At 43.3% G+C, this 11,223-nt stretch overlaps 1 pseudogene; it reads right to left on the bottom strand.

The window, feature by feature from the left end:
- Positions 1-9,132: 9,132 nt before the first annotated feature.
- Positions 9,133-10,872, bottom strand: LOC147981405 (uncharacterized; annotated as a pseudogene).
- Between the last annotated feature and the right edge of the window lie 351 nt (positions 10,873-11,223).

Raw genomic sequence — 11,223 nt, 5'->3', positions numbered from 1 at the left:
GGGAATTTTTAGGAAGTCTGTAATTAGTATAGGTATAGAGTATAGATAGATAGATATAGATATAGATAGATAGATAGATAGATAGATAGATAGATAGATAGATATAGATTGGTTCTAGATTTATGAAGAAGGAAATAAACTAACACTATAGACTCTAATTGATTGCCAGCAATCATTCAGAGTCTCGGAGGCAACACCTAGTATGTGCACTGAACGTGCCCCCACTAGAAGAAAACATATCAGGCGCTACTCAGATGACAAGTCAAAAGTTGAACGTCCGAATGAAAATGGTCGGCACTTATGGTGGTACTTTCTTGGGGATGAGATTTCAGAGACTCACTTGAATTGAGTGAATCCTTTAGCTTTGGGTTCATTAGCTCGGCTTGAGTCATGGCCTCTTCGCTGATACTAACCCCATCCTCTAGAGTGCTGGCCAACGGATACAATACATAAGGAATAGGTGGAGGCGTTGAAGGTCGGGGCGTCGTAACCGCCAATGCACTTGGACTGGCTTGTACAATATCGGTCAGCGCTCGGACACTTGCATCCGACTGAATTTCCAGAAATGTTGGTACCATGTCATGATCGGTGTCCATTTCCACTGGATTTCTCCTTGGACTAGGAGCATATACGTCCATTTGAACATACTCTTCAGCATCATCCACAGTAATCACTTCTTCAGTGGCTACAAACAATGCAAAGCAACAGGTCATCAGTCCTTGCTCTGTCTTTTCTATTTTGATGATTTTACAACAAATATAATATCTTTCGAACTAACAACAGCAACGTCAGGTTGTCCTTTGGCTTTACTCGCAGTCTGATTGGTAGCTTGGCTGTTATGACTTGTTGAAGTAGCAACCCTACATCAGAAGAGGATATAAGATGGTTATAATGTCCGAACGATCAAAGGAAGATTCAGCTACAATACATACTTGGAGACAACAGGCACCACATTCTTTATGTTACAGCTAGGCTAGGCTGGGCGTTGGGAGATCTCTAGCAGACAAGTCGGCAGAAGCCAAATCACGTCCTACATCGCCCTGGGACACTGCTGCAATATTGCTAGGAGATAGGTTCATATCAAATCAAGGCATGGGAGGTCCAGACAGTACTGCAACGATGTGGGGATGGACCAGGAGCTGATGGTGAGAGTGGAGGCCCAGAATCAGAGTAGGATACTATAGCAAATCTTAAAGATCTGATCAAGCCCTCTAAATACCCACGGGCATGCAATATGCCCTTGTAATAACCCCATGAAATCTGAGTGGCTAGTGTATCCTAGGAAAACATGTCCGTTACCAAGAAGCAATCATGTAATACAAATAGGGCGCATCCGAACGGCGATTGGCCTGAGATGGAATAACACTTCTCGCCCGCTATCGATTCCCTCTCTCTATTCTCTGCTCGTCAGATATTTTCTTCACCATGAGCAGCATTCAGCAGTGCCAGAGATCTCTTCCGTCGACTCCGTCGGCAAGAACTCCGGCAGCTGGTCTTCTCCCTTCTCCCCCGTGGGCAACGACACCGGCGAACTCCCTCCATCGTGAATACGTCACCTGTGTCCCAACCAAACACGTCGTGGGTATAGCCATTAACTGGCAGGAGAATGGAAATTTAGTAATTGGTGCTCATCTTGGTCGTCGTTGCCCTTGTCGCTTCCGTGGCCGCCGACCAAGTCATTGAGGTAATAAATATTTGGGATTCCAAAACAACCACAGTTGAAAGAATAAACTTCAAATGTGAACATTTTGGATCCCTAACTTGCTGCTCTATTCATCTTAACATTGTTATTTTATTTTATTTTTGCCTTTCTAATGCTCCTTTAACTTTTTTTCATAACAAGTAAATCTGACATAATATCATTTTTCTAAGAATGTGTCACACACTTTTTTAATTACATGATTTCGTAATGCCTGATTTTTTTTAATTACAAGAATATTTTGAAAACCATTGATCACGTTTTAATCACATGACCATCTTACTAAAATATATTGACTATCTATTACTTGATTTCACTTTCTAAAAACTCAAACATGTTTTAAAATGCATTCAACGCTTTTTTCATTTACATCAAAATTTCCATAAATGTATCATACTTTTTTTTATTACATCGATTTCTAGTAATGATTTTATTCTAATGACAAAAACATTATGAAAATTGACGAACACTTTTTAAATTACATGAATTTCTTTGAAAAAATGTGAGAAACACTTTTGTAGTTACATGAATATTTTCTAATCTATCAATTGCTCCTCTTCAGCAATGAGGTCTATGAACTTATCATCTTAGTAATCTAGCTAATATTCATATTACTAAATCTTGCTCTGATCTTATAAGCTGAAGTACCTCATCATCTCACAAAGATAACATGGGAACATCAGTACATGAAGCCCTCACGCAGTAAAAATATATATATTTCAAAGTACAGTTCTCTTTGTGCTGTTTGCGGTCTTTACCGACATTAATTAGCGAGCAAATATAAAAGTATTCAAACTCATTAATTAGGGAGTACATGGCTCTTGTCCACAACCACCAACAAAACGCACAGCGGAAAAACAACGCAGAAGCAAAGCAACGAGGAGAAAAGTCTTATCGTTCGCCACGCTCAGCCGGGTGGCCGCCAGGTCCGACTTTGTCGCCGGCGCGCCGAGGATCCCTCTAACATCCGAGATCCTCGCTATCCTGCGTGGCGATCTCGAGCCCTCCCCCGATGACCACTCCTACTTGGCCTTCCTTCTCCGCCTTTCGCAGCAGCAGCTCGACTCCCTCTCCGCTAGCCACCCCTCCGCCACGCCACCGCAACGTCCACAGTCTTCCCTGCCCCCGCCGCCGTCCCGGGTGCCCTCTCACGTGTCACCGCCCCTTCATCTGCCCAGAGCGCATGCCAATCCGGCGATGGAGATGGTGCAACTTCGGGTCATATCCGCGGAGGAGGACACGCTCCATTATCGCCCGCTGGTGCGCCGCACGCGACTCACCTTTGAGGTGCTCTGGGGCCGCTACCACCGCACCACACTGACCACAACCCCGGGAGACGCAAGCGCAACCGGGCCGACTTATGGGCCCTCGACGCCATGATCACAGGGGGGGGGGGGTTCTACCGTGCGTCTTTGTCGGCAACGCCTTCAACTACCACGCCGAGCTCCTCGTCCTCGGCCCCACAACCAAACGCGGGCTGGCATCGGCTATGTGCCCATGCCTCGTTCAACGATGACCCTGCATTCTTATGAAACTATGAGGCCTGCCGCGACCTCATCCATGGGATGCTCGCCGATGGGCCTGTCCCCGAGAACTGGGGCCGGGAGGGGGGTGGGGGCATCATCACCCGCAAATGGACTTCGCTGATGAGATCGTCCCCAAGATCGATAGCCTTGAGGGTGTCGTCCCACGCTTCAACATCTACGTCAACCTATCATAGTTACTGGTATCTCTGGTTTTCAACAATCCACAGGCGGACGCTGTTGTAGGAGCTCTGGGGGTACCCGGCCTGGCGTGCGCGATTCGCCATTTGGAGTTGGAGCCTGGTGACAAGGAGATCGTGAGGCTGTCGTGCCTCCACACTAATGCCTTCCACACCCCATGCATCAAAGCGCGGTTCTATCAAGAGTCAAAGTGCCAAATTTGGCCATGTGAGGTGATGGATTACTTCAGCTTTAGATTATGAGATTAGTTAGCTGAAGGTGCTTGACTCAAAAATCTTGAATGCAAAGATGTTGATTGATTACATAGCAGATGAATAAATTTCAATCCCGCAAAAAATAAAAAAAGAATAAATTCCGATGTAATAAATATTTGGGAGGTGGGACTAGTTTTTCAGCACCCGGGTGTACCTTCCGTGAAGCAGGCACATGGTTTATCAGCACCTTCCGTGAAGCAACTAGCCCATGCAGATTTTCACCAGGTCCTGTACTAGAAGTTTGATTAGCAGGCCCAGGAGAGCTACTCGTGAGAGCTTGGCAATATTTAAAACCAATCTGTCATATACTCACACTGTTCATTCATAGGCAGATTCCCCCTCCCCCGTTACCGCATCTTTCCGTTTCATGGTGAACGGCCAGATAAGAGGGGGCCGGGACCCCCGGGTGCTACCGCACCTTTCCGTCTCATCAACGGTGAATGTCCAGATAAAAGGGGGTCGGGACCCCTAGGTGCTACCGCACCTTTCCGTTTCTTTGTATCTGTGTAAGGTTACAAACACCAAAGTGAGCAGTTGGTAGTAGCCATACAGGAATTTTAACCACTGCTGCATTATTGATTGTGGGAAAAATTGCAGAAGATGTGAGCAAATATCACTTATCCTGAATTCATCCAAATAATCTATACCTATACTAATTCTAGACTCCCTAGAAATTGCCACGTTAATCAGATTTTATGAGCCGTTAATCTGGTGGGACCGAGATATTACGGTGTAGATCAACCCATATATAAATTGCCACTTTAATTGGAAAAAGATAAATTAATATAATCGATTCAATTTACATGATAGCCGATCACAAGAGTTTGTCCAGCCTACGACTGCATCTCCAAATAAAATAATTATGAGCCACGTAGTGCTTTAGGAAAGCTATCTAGATCTATTTTCCTTCAAAAATTACAGACCTATGTACTGGTGCTTGACTTCATTGTCTCCTGGTACACGTACACATATGTGTATGCATGGAGTAAACCCACGCCAATCCCCACCGATTCCAATTCGCTGGGATCTCCTCTTGGGCCAACCGCTGCTAGAGCCCCCCTCCCCGGCTATTAAGCTTTGCAATTCCTCCTCCCACGATAGAACAAGTGCCTCCTTCATATCGGGAAGACTAGCCAGTAGCAGCACACTCGATCCTAAGGTCATCGGCAACTTCATCCTATGAATCAATCGTGTTGTCAAGTTGCAGGCTGGCATTTTCTCCTAATTTGTTTGGCCTCCACACGAAGACTGGCCAACAGCAGCACGCTAGAACCCATGGTCGCTGGCAGCTTCATCCTATGAATCAATCCCATTGTCAAGTTGCAGGCTGGCATCTGCTCCCGTTTTGTTTGGCCTCTACATCATGTTAATGGGATAAACCGTGTAGGTTTATCTACGCCCATCCTCAACAAATCTGATGTTTGACGATTACTCTTAGTATGCTCTAGATCTCCTTTTCTAGAAGAAAATTATACGTATGCATATGGCTGCTGATCAAGTTAATAAGAAGTTTATAAACCCTATAACTCTGGTGCCACCGTCAAACCCATGGCCTCTCCTCTGGGCATCATGAAGATTGAGAGATTCATCAGTTTGTAGCAGCACCGGGAACACGACATGATCAGCTGGCACCGATTCCCTGTCCATTCACCATGCTCCAGCAGCAACATATATTGAGGAGGGTCCTGGTATTTGAGGATAGTGAATTCGGTAAGCATCTAACGGAAAAAGAATGGCTAATCTTCTATTGGAAACCGGCGTAACTGGGTTCTAATTTTGATTCATTCGGCGATAGAGTATGTTTTCCCACATACTTGAGGTATGACTGAAACTTTTATGTTGTTAGTAGTCGGCAGTAAGAATCTCATTATTTCATGTAAATTTGTATGATCAAGTTCGAATTTCTTATCTAATAGATCTTAGTTTCTTCTTCCAAAAGTAGACGTGTGGATGTTTGTCTGATTCATAGAGGCAAAGAAGGATACGTAATACACATTAGTACATGGCTGACTAGGTGAATTGGACGTTACACATGGTCTTGCACCAATGTAGTTTTGGGCAGCTTTTATAAGCATCCCAGCCTCCGAGTTGCCTATTTTTTTTCACATGACCTATATGGCTAGGCCATTGGTTGTAAATTAAAAAAATGTACGGAAAGATGTGGTAACCTCCATGGTAAAAGAACTACCAAAGAGGCCAAGAGGCGCCAGACCAGCCCTGCTGATTTAGATTTGGTTCATGCATCATTACGCACACAAGATAGACCCCTTAGGATATATATGCTTCAATGCTCCATCTTTCAAAACAAGCTAATAGCATGTATATTCAATTATTTCCTTGCCTATGCATGACATGGATGTGCTTCTGGAAGTTGTAGTCCCCCAGACTCCACCAAGAGGGATTAAGTTCATACCTTTTTGAAGGACGTCCATGTTATATGCTCGACTGTCAAAGGCGTACGTGCATTTTGAGATTTAACTTTAACAATGATTTCAGTCCATGAAATTTAATTATGTCTCATGAAACTTATAGCATTGCATTCATGTCTGAAATAAATTGTCAATGATATATTTTTCAAGTTACATGACCAACGTATTACTGCCCACTTGATGGTCGTGTTTAAATTTCGAAAAGATGCACGCCCTCTTTTTGGAATCAGAGCAAGAGTTCGTAACTTTGGAATTTCACTATCTAGAGGCTCCCTTAAGCCCACTACCACAAGGAATATAACTGTAGAAATTCCCACGTTATTTCAGACATCTTGGATGTGTATATGTCTCTGGATTTAGCTTTGAGGTTGGTATGATTTTCCGGAAGACTCGTGTCCTATGTCCTTTATCATATTGGGGTCTCTTGGTAGGAGCACCTAACAGGACTTCAGTGCTCGAATGTTTCTTGGATTCGAGAACTAAGGCCTTCACTAAATACCTAACCAAATAAATCTGGTAGGCATTTTGATCCTTTGATGGTTTTTAGTTTTGTTATAGCCCTTAGTGATGATAAATTTTATTTCTTACAGAAATATATGATATTTTTGTTGAAATATACTTGATATTTATTATCTATACTACAAGAATTTTTGTATTATTTAACAACTTTTCATGAGAAAAGAAACAGGAAGGTATTGGTCTTCACTTCATAAATGAGAATAATATAATTTATATACACCATAAATCTAATGTTACTATTTTCACTTCATAAATGAGAATAATATAATTTATATACACCATAAATCGAAGTTACATCCCCTAAAAAATCAAAGTTACATAGGTTTAATTCCCACATTTAAGAATTTGAGCTATTTTCTAAGGTTTAGTTTGATGCGGCACATGAACATATGGTTTTCATTGAGTAAAGCATTTCTATTAGAAAATAATATATGATATTGTCTCAGGTTTGGTGCGGCAATTCTTCTTTGTACAAGAGGACTATTATCTTACTATAACAATGACTCTTCATATGCCCAAGTTACTATTTTCACTATTTCATTGTTTTCAAAATTGCTAGCCCGTGCAACTGCACGGGTTGACGACTAGTACTAGTAATTAGTAGCGTGTCAGCCTAGACAGCAAACCACTTGCTCTTATCTACATCAGATTTGTTAATTAGATGGGTAACATGGATTACTAAGAAGGTTGTCAGGAATTTAGATATCATGTTATATCAGATAGAAGAATTCATATTTGGATCGGAGTGAGTAACTGTTAATTTTTTCTTAATGCCTAGCTTAATTCTAGATGGGTCATCAAAGTCCAGATTGCAAATCCCTCCGCTCGTCTCACTATTAGCGTCTTTGTCTGAAAATCTGTTTCAAAGCATTTGCCAGTTGAGAAAATAAAAGAAATTGTTTACTACTGTATTTCTACACTTAAATGCTTTCAACCTGGTAAAGGTGATTGTAGTTTTTGAATCTATAGGAATGTGGCCAGTAATGCTATGTAGTATAGTGATACATCATTTTAAGCCCACACCATTGACTTTGGGTGCAATAAGGTAAGGTACTGCATACTGTCTACAAATGGCAGGTCCATATTACTATTTTGAAATAACTGACAGGAGCAGCATAACTTATCTGATGCCCTCTTTTCGAGTCGAACGACTAGTCAATGAGTCGTAACTAGAACTCGACTCAAATACCTCGACTAGACGATCGGCATGGCACGACTCGTCAAGAGTCGCTAACAGAATGACTCGTCAACTCGAAAACCTTGAGTTGATGTGGATATTTATTTTAAGGAATGGTGCTAAAAGCTCAGCTTCTAGTAACAAATTAGCAACTGTTGATCTCTCGCGCGCTCACCTCTATGGGCAAGGACAACCTTGCCAACATATGGTAGCCAAATTTGCTTGCTCACACAAATGAGGAAGAAACTTGAAACTGCGGGTAACGAGATGAGTTGCAGGGAACCAAACCCCTCGCTTCTTTGCTTTGCGAGGCAAGGCAAGCGCTTGCCGGCAAGCGCTTGCCCAGAATCCAAACGTGCAGTAACCTTTGCTAGATTTACATGTCATGCCTGATTAGGCATAGCTTTGTTTTTCTTTTACCCATTTAGTTTTGCCGGTCCCTGGCAAAGACCCGCTCAGAGTGAGAAGTTCACAACCTTTGGGGACAACAACAAATTCAAATAGGTTTAGTTTTGCCGGTCCGTGACAAAGAGCCACTCAGAGTGAGAAGTTCAGAATTCAAAGTGCACTCAATACAAAGTTCAGAATGTTGGGTAGTTGACGACAAAATTATGTACTAAGCTACATTATGGTCAACAAAAATCTTAAGATTCTTCCAAAATACGTTTAGTTTGACAACAGCCTAGAAATTCAACAATATAGCAATAATTCTAGTAGGAAAATATTGGTCATGATCTGATGGAAAACTCAATCAAAACACAAGATTAGGAGCACACGAAGGGTGCTTAAGCAGTAGGCAACGAACGGCAGACTTAAGAGCGCGTAATAGTCTTGGCAACAAACAGAATTATTTTGCTTTCTCTACTGAATAAAATAATGAAAAATAACGATGTTCATTAGATATGTTAGGCTGCATATTGTGCAATCTATATAAAAGGAGTTCCATATAAAGAGCTCCATATTATTTGACGTCATCGATGGAAGGCCTTGAAGGATTTATAAATGAAACTAGCATCTGTTTACATTCAGCCACCAATAACAGATATCAAGTGACAACAGCAATTAGTCTTACCTAAAAGCAAATATATAAGGGACTAGGTCATTCATACAACTAGGCATTATCCATTGGATCGCTTGTCACTTACAAAATATGTAAAGCTAACCAACATTGTTCAAGGCCACAAAAGGGCATGCACCATGAAAAGCACGTTTTGGAATGCTGCCACGGAACTAGACCATTAGTCACACGCACGCACACCCAACGACTAGTTTTTACAAAGGCATTTGTGCCACCATGTTAAATGCATGAAGCAGCACAGACTTTCAGAAATCATCCGCCAACCAAATCCGCGAAACAGGGAATATAAGGTAAACCACACATGAAATCTCCAGAATTGCACATAAGATGTGCTTCCCTGCTATCCATATCATACGACAGATTCTCCTCCTTCCAGTCAGTAACGAAAATCAAATTACGATCTGAATGAATTGCAAACATCTCATACTTAAAGGTCATGTCCTCTTCGTCACAATTTTCTGTCGCATATTCCCTTCCAAACATTTGGGGAACATCAATAGTATGCTTTAGGGTCCACACTTCAGTAGCATAATCCTCAAGTACCCTCACAAAGAGTTGGTAATAATAAGGAACCATATACCAAGCATGCAATTTCCCCTGAGAGTATCCAATTGAGCTATAACCAGACCTAGCTTCTTCCATTCCTTCCGGGAGAGGAATTTCCCCACAAATATCCCCCTTTGAGTCCACTGCAGCTATAATAGGTTCCTCGATCACCAAATGCATAAAATGCATCATGCCATTCACGAAGGCACATTCTGCAGTAAAAGGAGGATACTCTCTGGTTTCCCCCCACTCACAGCTGCTCCCAGTCCATCGCCCGGTTTCGGATGAGTATATCGCCACATAGTCGGGCAACTCTACCAGGGATGTAAACACCAAAAAGCGAGGAAGGGTTGTGCCAGTTTTATATGCGCAGGTTCATCATCCTCTTCATCCTGCCATACTATAGGAGGCAACACGGTCCACTGGCGGTCATAGGATTGCACACGATATAATTGCATTCCTCGTCTTCTTGCGATTCCCAGCATTTGCAGAGGAGAAGGCTGCTGCAGCATTGTTTGAGCTTGACCCTAGCGTAGCTCCCGTGAAGGAAAGGGATCAAAGCGTCGACCAGAGAGACGGCTCCCGGCCCTGGACAGATTGTTGAAACGGAGACCACCGTCTGAGTGGCGGGTGTGGAAGAATCCGTAATTCTAGGGGTTGGACTTCATAAGCCGGAAAGGGCAATAGAGCCGCAGCTTTGTGTGCCTGGATCTGGATGGGCTTTACCACTTCTTCGAAAATTTTGCCCAAAGGTTGTGTATATCGGGAAATAGGGTAAAATAATAGAGCGGGGCGGCGGCTGTGTATATCGGGAAAAAATGTTTTTCTAACAAATTACCTTATATGGATGCAGATCCTTATGTGCCAATTTTCCGTAGGGCATATTTAAAAGGCATATCCAAATGTCCGCGTATACCTACTTCCATTTTAGAGACACACATAGGCACCGCTTTCTTCACCGTTTTTCAAACTAATTTTGTCATGTATTTTCAAGATTCAAGAATAAAACAACGGTAGATGTAGCGTGCCAAACAATTCACAGTAAATTGTACTACATATATAGCTTATCCTGAAGCGGGCCGACAGAAATAAAATGCCAGCAAGCGCACCGCCCTACCAATCAAACCCTAGAAAAAACGGTTACTTGGTCCAATAGTTCATAAAAAAACGTTCCAAGTTCCTCATATAAAGGGGGTTGTAACTCCCCTGGTACTTCCCCAATATCACATGACCCATAATTTCACTCCATCGCCTTCACATCTTATGTCACCTGGCCCGCTCATCCCATCCAATTCTCTCTTGTGCCACCAAACCGCCGAGCGTCCATAGCGACCACTAGGGCACTATGCTGCCATCGTCAGTCGTAGTGGGCCATCGCATCAGCTGACGCCGCTCGCCCCTTCATATTCCTTCGTCTGGCGACCCATGAGACAATTGAACCTGCATCGGCGTACCATCTGAGCATTACAGCCCGTGCCTAGGCGCGACCGGTTAAATCCATGAGTAATCCAGAAAGGGGAAAATTCAATTCCCCACACATCACGCCCGCATTGCCAACACGAATGCCAATGCCAATACCGGCGCATCAATGGAGGAGCAGGCCCGCTTCATCGAGCCGCCGAAGTTTCCCCCGAGGTGGATTGAGTCAGGGAACGCCCCCACGACGGCGTTTCCAGACGACGGCGAGGAACCGCCCCGGTTCGTGCAGTGCCCGGCACCGACGTACGTGCTTGACGTGTCCAAGAGGAAGAACATCGCAGCCTACATCAGCCACAGCAGGTTCGCGCCGAACGCCTT

This window comes from Triticum urartu, chromosome 3A, assembly GCF_056163025.1.
Source record: "Triticum urartu cultivar PI428250 chromosome 3A, HENAU_Tu73, whole genome shotgun sequence".
Lineage (NCBI taxonomy): Eukaryota > Viridiplantae > Streptophyta > Magnoliopsida > Poales > Poaceae > Triticum > Triticum urartu.
Note: the sequence above shows the minus strand (reverse complement) of the source record. Positions and strands in the feature narration are given on the sequence as shown.